General features: G+C 38.5%; 1 protein-coding gene across 2 annotated transcripts in view; it reads right to left on the bottom strand.

The window, feature by feature from the left end:
* NGFR (nerve growth factor receptor) overlaps positions 1-13,471 on the bottom strand; it is a 515,054-nt gene that overhangs the window by 135,000 nt on the left and 366,583 nt on the right. The window lies entirely within an intron of this gene.

Here is a 13,471-nt window from a genome sequence, read left to right as displayed (position 1 = left end):
AGCAGAGGGTCTTCTTCATGCATGGTTTGAAAACAAGAGCAGTCAAAAATGTTTCACAGAGGTGCTGCTGCTGCTAAAAAAATCACATTCATTTCCCTGGTTAATATCACTATAGTTAAAATATTTGGCTAAATACAACTTTCTAGAATGTGCAAGGTAGCCAAAAACTCAACAAAACAGGCACAATAGGTTTACTGAAAGTCACAAAAGATCTAAAAAGTTCTTGCATACAAATTTACATTCTGCACACTGTAATTTGACCTCAGCTATGCACAAATGATCAGGTAAACTGGCCTCAATGATTTGGTAAACTGGCCTCATTATTTCTGTTTTTTATAAGTACCGCTATCCAGGAACAATTGAGTGCCACACACTCAATTTGCAGTATTCTGCAAATTTAGAAAACCATTGGCCAGAGATATTAGTTTGGAAGTCTGTGAATTAAATGCCAACTAGGCAAGAGCCAAACACTGAGCTCTGTGAGGTACCAGTTATAGCATTTTTACTTATAGAGGTGGCTCCTACAATGCTTACTATACAAGTTCTGTCAGTTGATGAGTTAGCTATTACAATATAAGCATTTATATTCCATTTTACAAGTTTGCCAATAAAATCCACATGGAAAATATCAAAGGCATTGACAAGGTATGTTGAATGCACTGCACAACTACTACCGGCTGCTTCAGTGACTTTTTCAAAAAAATGTAAACAGGTTAAGGTGCCAGGATCTGCCTTTGACAAAGCAGAACTGATATGGATCCAGAGCTAAGATGTTTTCAACATCTAATAAATGAGCTCAGAAATGCGGCATTTCATAGTTTTATAAGTAAGGCTAATAAGACTAATGTATTAGTAGTTACCAGATTCAGTGGTATGACCACTTTTATGTAAATGCATTAGGATGACAGATTTCAAGGCATCAGGAATGTTACCCATGGAGAGGCTTAGTGCCGAAAGGCTTAAGTGGGAGTTCTGACTGGCCATATTTTGAATTAATAATCATACAATTAGTTCTAAAAACCTGCTGGGATATCATGAGAGTGGCCAGACAAATCACAGTGTGAACAAAAAGTGTGCATGTGCACAGAATGACACAGTAACACAGTTACACAGACACCCTTATTAAAGAACAGGGACATAGTAATAATATCCCTCATTTCTTCTAAATTAAAGAATTCTAAAAGGAAAACAGTACATGAAAATAATTCTTGATCTTATGTCAGTAATACAGATCAAATTCCTCAGAAATAATCACCATCTTCCAACTGTAAAAATAAATGTGCAGGTAATGAAGTGATAGGAAAGTGTAGGTATCATTAAGGAGTAATTACACCCAGCAAAAAGGGCAAATAAATATGGCTGCATGTGTGAAATAAGATTCTTATTTGTACTAATCCACAAGATGTCTGTAAAATGACTAAAAAATTAACTAGGTAAAATGTGGTCTTAATGTTAAATGATAAGTTATTTTCAGTACTAGGGTTTCTGGCATATTAAGCCAGATGAACAAAGCTCAAAATTGTGTAAATTTAAAAGGTTACTGGAAAAGTACAGATTACTTAGACTTGCATTTGGTATTACAACAACAACAATAGTGTTCTTTCAAACACTTTACTCATCCGTTATCAGACCTATCATTGAGTACAGTGCCCCCTTCAGCATATACCTGACTAGGCATATGCAACAGCTTTACCAAGAGAATCCAGGGTATTAACACACTGTCAAATACAGATCACGTTTGAGCCCTGGCTCTATACTCAGTCTCCTACAGGTTGTTGAGAGTCAATCTCTCCTTGGCATACAAAGCATCCTTAGATCCAGACATGAAGGAGTTTTGCATATCTACACACTGTTCCTATATAAGCCAAATAGTACTGGATTAAGAAGATGTCCCTGTTTTGTTCTCCTTCACTTTATATGTTCTTGCCTTCCTACCATATGCATATGGATTCAACAGAGACAACATCAGACTGCCATATGCCAGTGGTAAGACTAAACTCTCACTGTCCTAGTAGCTCTAGCAAACTATCATGGCATACAATATCAAATGTCTTTAATAAAGCTGTGCTTATCCCTGGACCTGAACCTGTCCTTTCTGAATATTATCTACAACCTCTTGAATAAAAGTTAACAGCTCTTTTGCATATGTCTCCTTTCATGTTCCCTTACTTCATCATCAGGTCAACTCCTCATCTTTTGGTTAATTCATATTTGCAAAATTGTGTTCAAAATCTTATCACCATTAAATAAAAAAATAATGGCATATATCTTCTCTTCTTCTGTCCCCCATTTCTACAATCGGTAAATAAGTAAACAAATAAAATGATGTCCCTATTACAAGAAAACTCTCCTTCAAACACACACACACACACACACACACACACACACACACACACACACACACACACACACACACACACACAGACACAAACACACACAAACACACACACACACACGCACACTTTCTATCTCCCTCTCTGTCTTTCTGTGCACAGAGGCACCGGAAGTTGTTGAAGACTGGAGGGGGGGGGGGGGGTGTCAGTTGCACATAGTGACCAAAAAAGTGGAATTTTTTAAAACTATTTACTACCACAACATAGGTTCACTTGGAGGACATTTTAAGCTTAGCCGATTTCCATTTTGGTGCTTGAATTAACATTTCCTGATTGGTCTTACCTATCCCATGGCTGATAATTGTATATTTGCTCTAGTGAGAATAAATGTGATCATACTATAGATAATTTGAGGGGACTCGTAAGGGATACAGGATTTAGGAACTGCCTCTATCCATTAGTGACATGAAGGGCAATCCTGGAGTACATTTTCTATTACCCATCCTTAGATCCAAGTTGCATTTGAATATGGACAGGGATGAGCTTTGTTTTAATTGAACGGATAGTCTGTTCTGGATATATATCTCCACAACATTCAGTTTAGATACCTGAGCTGAGTATTTCTGATGCCATTTGACTTGCTGATGTTCAGTAGGTCCATCTCTGTTAGGTCAGAGGATGCTTTGTATGCCAGACACATCACCTCTAAGCACTCTGTAGGATATTGAGTAAAGTGATAAATCTTTGAGGTGGTCCATGCAAGACCTATTGTTTAGGACTTGTATCCTTTTAGTAAGGTATTTCTGTGAGTATTCCAGTTGTTGCATGGGTCTGGACAGATACATGCCAAAATGGGCATTATGCAAAATGATTGACCTAATGAGGGCTTTGTAAAGGGGGACAATAACATCTCCAGATCTAGTCACAATCAATTTGTTTATAAGCTGTGCAATATAGAAATACTTTCTTATGACTCTAGGCACATGTTGTCAAAAGTTAGGTCACTGTACACACAAGTTCCCAAATGCCAAACAACTGGGTCATTTCTCAGGGGGGCATTGTCAGTTTGGCAGTTCACTGGAGTAGATGACTTCCCAAAGGATATGATAATGTATTTCTTGGAGTTTAGTTTCAATTCATGATTCTGGCACCAGTTACTGTTTGGGACAAACCTTCCTGCATGATGGTTAGGTCATTTGGGGATTCAATAACTGCTCCCTGCTTGCAGGCATCTCAAACTTAGTTGGCCAAAGCCCATTGGTATTTCCTGTTACTTTTGAGATGCATATTTCAAAAAGAAAAAGTCTCAGTACCGAACCCTGGGAGACTCCATTGGTGACTAGTTTCTTCCCCTGTTTTGATCTCCTGCATCCTGTGAGCAAGCATACATGTATACATTCTTTGATTCACTTTCCTGATTGTATTAACCTGATTGTATTAAATTATATTCCTTGTATAATACATCATCACTTATTATAATGCATTTTAAATTTGTAGTTTGGAACAGTCTTCTAGTAAGCAATGAAACAAAATGTATATACCGATAATGATAAAACTACCCATTTCAGATAATTTCATCCATAAAAGGCCACTCAGACTACTGTCATTACAATCCACCAATATCAGTAAATATGCAAAATCTCTGCAGAAGTAAGTCATCTAAATAATTCCACATTAAAGGGATATGTAACTAATGAAGAGGTTACTGCTAGCAAACAACTTTATATTTCATGGTTTCATCTACAAATAAAGTGCCTGTTGCCCTTGAAGAATAAATTACCTATGCTACATTAAAAAAGTAACTTTGCAATGGGGAATTGATGGTAAACTGATAACAGGTTCATAGTTACTAGGTAACTCCTCCAAAGAATGACATTCATAGGACTGAAGCATCCACTCCCATTAAAGTACAACACAATGCAGTATCAACAATCCATCTGCATACTGTGTGAATAGTACCCACAGCCTTCTGATTCAAAAGCAAGTATACTACCTGTTGTTAGTTTAACTTCCATGCATGAATCCAAGTTTGCGTGAAAACTTCACTTCATTAATTTGTCCTGACAGGTCTTGCAGCTGTAAAAGTGGAGGGGCTTCCCCTCCCCTTGACTCTATGTTTCCGGCGCCCATGTGTGCATACCATACTTTAACACTTTAATTCTGGTCTCTATCTGTTTTGACATTTTAATGAACGAAAGGCACTAACATATTTACAGATTTTAAGATAATGAATGGGATGCTGTTTCCAAACAGTGGATATTATCACTTATATTTAATAATGAAATTGCAGTTTTTGACTCATCAGAAATAGGCAAACACATTATACTTTTTAATTGTTAAAAGCAAAAGGTGTCAGGTATATTACAGTCATTAGCACTCTCAATTGCTTTTTATAGAAACCACTGAAATATTTACTAAATATTTCCATAATTTTAAAATATATATTAATGATGCATCTTTTTTATTACTTAAAATATTCTTCGTTTGTGTTGCTTAGCAAGGAATGTAAAACTCTGCAGTATTTGTTTGACTGTAATTTCTCTTTCTAAAATCTGTACAATTTACCCTACTTCCATATCCAATGTCTTCCTGGCATTGATTCTCACGAATATCCTTTGCCTACTTCTATATCCAATGTCTTCCTGGCATTGATTCTCACTAAAATCCTTCCTCTACTTCTATATCCAATATCTTCCTGGCATAGATTCTCACTAATATCCTTTGCCTACTTCCATATCCAATGTCTTCCTGGCATTGATTCTCACTAATATCCTTTGCCTACTTCCATATCCAATGTCTTCCTGGGATAGATTCTCACTAATATCCTTTGCCTACTTCTATATCCAATGTCTTCCTGGCATTGATTCTCACTAATATCCTTTGCCTACTTCCATATCCAATGTCTTCCTGGCATAGATTCTCACTAATATCCTTTGCCTACTTCCATATCCAATGTCTTCCTGGCATTGATTCTCACTAATATCCTTCATCTACTTCCATATCCAATGTCTTCCTGGCATAGATTCTCACTAATATCCTTCATCTACTTCCATATCCAATGTCTTCCTGCCATTGATTCTCACTAATATCATTTGCCTACTTCTATATCCAATGTCTTCCTGGCATAGATTCTCACTAATATCCTTCATCTACTTCCATATCCAATGTCTTCCTGGCATTGATTCTCACTAATATCCTTTGCCTACTTCCATATCCAATGTCTTCCTGGCATTGATTCTCACTAATATCCTTCATCTACTTCCATATCCAATGTCTTCCTGGCATAGATTCTCACTAATATCCTTCATCTACTTCCATATCCAATGTCTTCCTGGCATTGATTCTCACTAATATCCTTTGCCTACTTCTATATCCAATGTCTTCCTGGCATAGATTCTCACTAATATCCTTTGCCTACTTCCATATACAATGTCTTCCTGGCATAGATTATCACTAATATCCTTCGCCTACTTCCATATCCAATGTCTTCCTGGCATAGATTCTCACTAATATCCTTTGCCTACTTCCATATCCAATGTCTTCCTGGCATAGATTCTCACTAATATCCTTCGCCTACTTCCATATCCAATGTCTAAATGGCATAGATTCTCACTAATATCCTTTGCCTACTTCCATATCCAATGTCTTCCTGGCATTGATTCTCACTAATATCCTTCATCTACTTCCATATCCAATGTCTTCCTGGCATTGATTCTCACTAATATCCTTTGCCTACTTCCATATCCAATGTCTTCCTGGCATTAATTCTCACTAATATCCTTCATCTACTTCCATATCCAATGTCTTCCTGGCATAGATTCTCACTAATATCCTTTGCCTACTACCATATCCAATGTCTTCCTGGCATTGATTCTCACTAATATCCTTCATCTACTTCTATATCCAATATCTTCCTGGCATAGATTCTCACTAATATCCTTTGCCTACTTCCATATCCAATGTCTTCCTGGCATTGATTCTCACTAATATCCTTTGCCTACTTCTATATCCAATGTCTTCCTGGCATAGATTCTTACTAATATCCTTCATCTACTTCCATATCCAATGTCTTCCTGGCATAGATTCTCACTAATATCCTTTGCCTACTTCCATATCCAATGTCTTCCTGGCATAGATTCTCACTAATATCCTTTGCCTACTTCCATATCCAATGTCTTCCTGGCATTGATTCTCACTAATATCCTTTGCCTACTTCCATATCCAATGTCTTCCTGGCATTGATTCTCACTAATATCCTTCATCTACTTCCATATCCAATGTCTTCCTGGCATAGATTCTCACTAATATCCTTCATCTACTTCTATATCCAATATCTTCCTGGCATAGATTCTCACTAATATCCTTTGCCTACTTCCATATCCAATGTCTTCCTGGCATAGATTCTCACTAATATCCTTTGCCTACTTCCATAGCCAATGTCTTCCTAGCATAGATTCCCACTAATATCCTTTGCCTACTTCTATACCCAAGGTCTTCCTGGCATTGATTCTCACTAATATCCTTCTTAAAGCTTTTTCCTGGACTACATTCAGCTGTGAAGGTTTCATTTGTATTGTTGTGCTAAAAGTTTTAAATGCAGCTTCATTAAATGTCTTAAGTTCCTCCACCACTTGCAATACAATGAAATGACTTGCCAACTGCTGTTAGTCCAGCATTCCTATGTTTTTCAGACATCCACATCATAAATTCCAGACTTTTTTAAAGAAATTATACAAAGAATGATTTATAAGTATTGGATAATTTAGCTCATAAAATCAAATTTGCATGGCCAGCTGCAGTAGGAATTATTTTATTTTATAATTACAATACTTGTATCTCTAGAAACAATGCACACACTTGTTCTGTAGATGTCCATAATTTAAATTTACAGTTATCAAATTATTTTTTTAACTTTTTTATTAGAAAGCCTTAAAACACATATACTTGTCACTCATTTTTGAATCCATCTTTGTTGAGTCACAGACAGTAAACAAACATAAAATCAGTGTGAATTAATTTGCTGTCTGTTTTATAGAGCTCAATCAAACAGGATTTGATCAGCTGATTACCAAATAAATGACCAAATTCCAAAGCAGCTATGTGGTTTTTAATGGCTCCTCAGCCAAAAAGCTCAATTAAACAGGATTTGATCAGATGATTGCCAAATAAATGCATTGAATTCCAAAGCCTTAGTTTGGTTACCTAATGGTTCCTCTGCCAAAATAAGAATAAAAATCAATATTTTTAACAGAATGACAAGTTTTATTTTAAAATAATCAATCATACCCCTATTAAATACATTTGTAATGGCATATTCCTTTTTAAGGTTCTATATCACTTTATCAAATGACTATTTAATGAATAACCACATCAAACCCCTATTTGTTGAAGCCGCTCTTCATCAAATGGCAAACTTTAATTAGGACAAATCAGCTGTTGGCCAATCAAACAACCATTAAAAAAACATAAAATTTAAAACCTACCAAGGTGGGGGATGTGCCCCCCCCCCCACATCCCTCTAACTAAATATATCAACTCTGAGATCACACTACAGTGGGGAAAAGGGCTAATTCCAGATGGTGGCCAACCACTGATTTTCCCTAGTTAAAATTTGCTGTTTGATGAGGAGCGGCTTCAACAAATAGGGGTTAGACGAATGGCTATTGACATCTTGTCAGTTAGGTCTGGCACAGGAGAAATGTCAGTTTTTGGATGTTCAAATAGTAGTTATTTGAAATTGGTAGATTCAGGTGCGTTTTGGTGGGTATGGGGTAGAGAGTTCCATAAGTTGGCTGTTTGATTTGAGAATAGGGCTTCACTGTGATTGTGGTTAGCTTTGTTTACTGTGACCAAGTTTCTGTCTGCAGATCTTAGACTTCGTGGGCATGAGTAGGGAACAAGTTCCTTGAGGGATGGGCAATTGTCTGGATGGAAGATGATATTGTGTGTGAATTTAAGTTGGTAGAGATGCAGAAGGTTAGTTAGCTTGAGACAATTTAATTTATGTAGAGCAATACAATGGTGGATTTGGTGGGTAAGGTTGGCTGGGAAGCGGGCTGTATAGTTATAGCAAGTTTCCAATTTGGTTAAGTCTGACTTTTTTAAGGTAGTAAAGAGGGGGAAAGCATAAAAGGAGAGTAGAGAGGAGGAAGGTTCTGGATATGGCTAGTCTGGTACTGTCAGTGAGGAATGGCTTGCTTCTGTACAGTGAGCCAAGTTTAACTTGAACTTTCTTAATTGTAATGGCTATGTGTTGGTCAAATCTGAGTTTGTTGTCGATAGTCATGCCGAGGAGTTTTGTATGCTCAACTGGTTGGATGACTGTTGTTTGCTGAGAGAATGGTGAAAGGATGACTGTTGTTTGCTGAGAGAATGGTGAAAGGATGACTGTTGTTTGCTGAGAGAATGGTGAAAGGATGACTTTGTTGTTTGCTGAGAGAATGGTGAAAGGATGACTGTTGTTTGCTGAGAGAATGGTGAAAGGATGACTTTGTTGTTTGCTGAGAGAATGGCGAAAGGATGACTGTTGTTCGCTGAGAGAATGGTGAAAGGATGACTTTGTTGTTTGCTGAGAGAATGGTGAAAGGATGACTTGTTTGCTGAGAGAATGGTGAAAGGATGACTGTTGTTCGCTGAGAGAATGGTGAAAGGATGACTTTGTTGTTTTCTGAGAGAATGGTGAAAGGATGACTTGTTTGCTGAGAGAATGGTGAAAGGATGACTGTTGTTTGCTGAGAGAATGGTGAAAGGATGACTTGTTTGCTGAGAGAATGGTGAAAGGATGACTGTTGTTCGCTGAGAGAATGGTGAAAGGATGACTTTGTTGTTTGCTGAGAGAATGGTGAAAGGATGACTGTTGTTTGCTGAGAGAATGGTGAAAGGATGACTGTTGTTTGCTGAGAGAATGGTGAAAGGATGACAGTTTTTTGCTGAGAGAATGGTGAAAGGATGACTTTGTTGTTTGCTGAGAGAATGGTGAAAGGATGACTGTTGTTTGCTGAGAGAATGGTGAAAGGATGACTGTTGTTTGCTGAGAGACTGGTGAAAAGAGGGATGGTAGGTGATTGTTTGCTACTGGTAAATAGCATTAAATGTGACTTTTTGGGGTTGAGGATTTGTTGTGATTTACTTAGATATGTTTTGATATCATTAAAAGCTTGTTGGGCTACTGTTTAGAGATCTGGTAAGGTATCTGAAGAGTAGATTAAAGCTGAATCACATGTGCTGTGGATGAGGCTAGATCATTAGAGAAGATGGTGAAAAGAAGAGGCTCTAGTATGGATCCTTGGGGGACTCCGACTGAGACAGGCAGAAATTATGAGAGTCCGGATTTCCACCATACTGCTTGTTGTCTGTCAGAAAGATAGCTTAGGAACCAGGAGAGGGAAGTCTTTGATAAGTTTAGTGAGGCAAGAGTATTAAGGAGTTTCTGATGGGAGACAGTGTTGAACGCTTTTGACATGTCTAGGAAGATTGATGCTACTTGCTGGTTTGAATTTCTCAGTTGGTTGATAGTGTTAGAGAGATTAATTAGGGCTGCGGTGGTGCTGTGTTTCAGTCTGAAACCATGTTGGGAGGGAGAGATAAGGTTATGAGATAGCAGATATTGTAGTAATTGAGAGTGTATACATTTTTCCAGAATGTTGACATGGGGAAAAGATGGCTACGGGTCTGTAATTGTTTAATTCTGTTGATGTTCTTCCTTTATGTAGAGGGGTGATATAGGAAATTTTCCATAATTTGGGGACATATTGATCTGCTACAGACCTATTTACCAAAATAGTTGAGCCCTTCACTATCACTCTTCAAGAGGAACCTTGACGAGTGGATGGGTAACAGAAAGTTCACACCAGGGATCATACCAACAGCTCTACTAGATAGGGGCCAAGGGTACTAGCTGCTAGATCAAGGGCCTAGGGAACTAACCAAAGGGGTGGTGAATACCGCACAATGTGGCTGGGCTAATATATGCCTTCGGGCAGATAGTCGAGTACCTACCTATGAACCTATGAACCTATAGTGATAGGTAGAGGTATGGTATCAGCTGAAAGTTTGAGGTACTCATTAGGGAGTTGGTCAGTTGCTAAGGAAGAAGGTTTCAGTTTTTTCAGCATTGTTCTTATGGTGTTAGTTGGGACAGGTTTGATGTCAAAAGAGTTGTTGTTAGTTTCCACATTAGGTGGAAGAGATGTTGGGGTGGAATTGTGCCCTGTAACTAAGGAGAGGATGGTGTTTATAAAGTAGGTGTTGATTTGTGAGGCAATACTAACGCTTTGGTTATTGGTTGTTGGTTCTGGGTTTGTGGCTTTACCTGGGTGGAAGTGCGAGTTAATTGCCTGCCAGAGCTTTTAGAGATTGTTTTCATATTTGTTTTGCATAGATGTATAATATGTTTTTTTGTCTAGTTTGAGTTGTTTTTTTTTTTTTTTTTTGTTTGATTGCGGAGCTGCTGGTATGCTGAGTTTTATTGTCTTTTGTTTTCTGGTATAAAAACAGGTTTTGTCCCCTAGTTTTTGAAGTCTAATGGTTTCTTTTGATATCCAAGGTAATCTCTTATTTTTAACACACCATGTACGAGTTGGTGCTTAGCTATTTAGAATAGCTAGAAATGTGCCATTGAAGTATGTTCTGGCCTGGTCAAGTTGGAGATGATGCAGTGGTGTCCAGTTACATTTGCTGAGCATGTCTAAGAATATTTTATATATAATGAGATTATACTTCTACAAAAGATAATACAGGATGTAACCTAAATTGCACACCTTGAGAGCTTCAGTTTGGCATTTGTCATGCAAATTTAAAGATACAGGCAACACGTTGTGAGGACATGCATTCAAACAGAAGTAAAATAAAGTTAAAAAATAAAATCCATATAGCAATATATCATACATACAGCTGCAAAGAATGAATTTAAAAATATAACTGATTTTGACTTGAGCTCTTGAAGACTCAGTTTAGGCATTTTAAATTGTAAGAGAGGCACTTACAGACTCATACACGTATTCATAACTAGGAGTTTTTCAGTTTAATCAAAAGGAAATGGCCTTGATCTTCTTAAATGTATATTTACTGATTATGCAACATTTTTCCAGCAATTGCAGCAACTCATTTACTTATTTTTAATTTCCTACTGGAAAACATAAAACACAGAATTTACTCATACAGATGCAGTTATCTTCCTTGTATTCCAAATGTAATTATTGTTGGCAATAATTGACCTCCCTGGATTACATGAAAAGCGACATGGAAGAGCTCTCTGATCTTGTAGCCCGGGCCAGTATGACCCTGACCCTGAGTAGCATCCTGCCCTCACCAAGAATTATACCACACTACAAAGAAAAAATTATCAATTTCAACAATTGGCTAAGTTTCTGGTGTCATTCAAAGGGGATCCAGTGTCTGTTCGCCTGGGATGACATGCTCGACAAGCCACGCTGCTTCACTAGAGACGGCTTGCACCTGTCACCCTTAGGCTTTCGAATACTGGCCAAGGCTCTTGCCACCCCCATAGTGCCTTTTTTACGCAAGGCTCAAAAGACAAACCCACCACCATAAACAGCACAAGTAACAAAAAACTGAGGGTAATGTTACTCAATACCAGAAGTCTAAACCTCAAAATACACGCACTTGAGGCACTCCTCAGTATGGAGAAAATCGATATATGTGCAGTAACAGAAACCTGGTTTAAGGCTCCAGAGAGCACTCCAGCACTACCAGGCTACAACTCATACCATACATTTTGGCCACAGAATCCAGACCGAAATACAAAAGGCAGGGGCATATCCATATTCATCAAGGATACCCACACCTCCAGGTTAGTAGCACAGCACGATGCTTCAGAGATCATCCACATGCAACTAACAATGGGCAAAACTGCAATTCAAATTGTAGCTTGCTACAGATCACCCACCATGTCCCAGGACCCCCATTCTGCACTTCTGGAAACATTGGTAAATATAAAGATTCTACCAAACACCCTAATATTGGGTGATTTCAATTACCCAAACATTAATTGGGAGAACTACTCAAGTACTAACTCTCTTGCCCAACATTTCCTAGAATTTATAAACTCAAATGCCCTGAATCAACTGGTCAACACTCCCACCAAAGGTGACAACATATTGGACCTGGTCATCACCAGCATGGGCGACCAGTGCTCCACACTGGAGGTCAACCCCTCACTGGTTAGATCTGACCATAAACAAATCACTTTGGATATCCACATTCCGCTCCCACCTCCGGACAAGGAAACCACCATGAAAAACTTTTCAAAAGCAAACGTCACGTTACTAAAGACCGAGGTGAAAAGTTTCAAAGCCCCCATGCTGAAGGATAACATTGCCCAAGTTGCAAAATCCTTTACTAATGCATTCTACGGGCACCTACAAGAATGCATGGATCATGCTATCCAAAGCAAAACCAAGACTCACTCCTCCAAGAAAAGGAAACCAGTCTGGTGGACTCCTGCCATAAACAAGCTATACAGTAGAAGGAGGAAACTAGTACAGAAAAGAGTAAAATCCCAAGAAGGGAAGACACCCCTGATCAGTATCAGCGAGAAACTACGATCCCTCATAAAATCATTCAAGGTGAGTTTCGAAAGAAAAATTGCCAAGGACTCCAAAGATAACCACAAGGCATTCTTTAGCTATGTCAAGAATCTAAGTGGCAATGCTCAGATCTGCTCAGAGTTAGTGTAGAATGATACAAAATACACTGAACCGACCGATATTGCCAACATCCTGGCAGACAGGTTCAGCGCAAACTTCACCCCCCTCTCACCCCCAAAAGGGCCCATAACCATACCAGAAGAATGTATAGCTCCTGAAATCACAGACAGTCAGGTTAAAACAGCCCTCTCCAAAGCCAAAAACACAGCATCAATGGGACTAGACGGTGTCCCAGGCTGCGTCCTACACGAGCTCAAAGACAAACTAACCCCTCACCTAAACACACTGTTCAAACTCAGCCTCTCCACAGGTTACGTACCCATAGAGTGGTGCACAGCAACGGTTATTCTGCTCCACAAAGGTGGAGCCACAACAGACTATGGGAACTATCGCCCTATAAGCCTGACTAGCTTGGTCTGCAAGGCAATGAAGCACATCATCATGGAACTCATTAAGAGAGACATTGGGAAC

This window comes from Protopterus annectens, chromosome 13.part0, assembly GCF_019279795.1.
Source record: "Protopterus annectens isolate FY-2018-M chromosome 13.part0, PAN1.0, whole genome shotgun sequence".
Lineage (NCBI taxonomy): Eukaryota > Metazoa > Chordata > Ceratodontiformes > Protopteridae > Protopterus > Protopterus annectens.
Note: the sequence above shows the minus strand (reverse complement) of the source record. Positions and strands in the feature narration are given on the sequence as shown.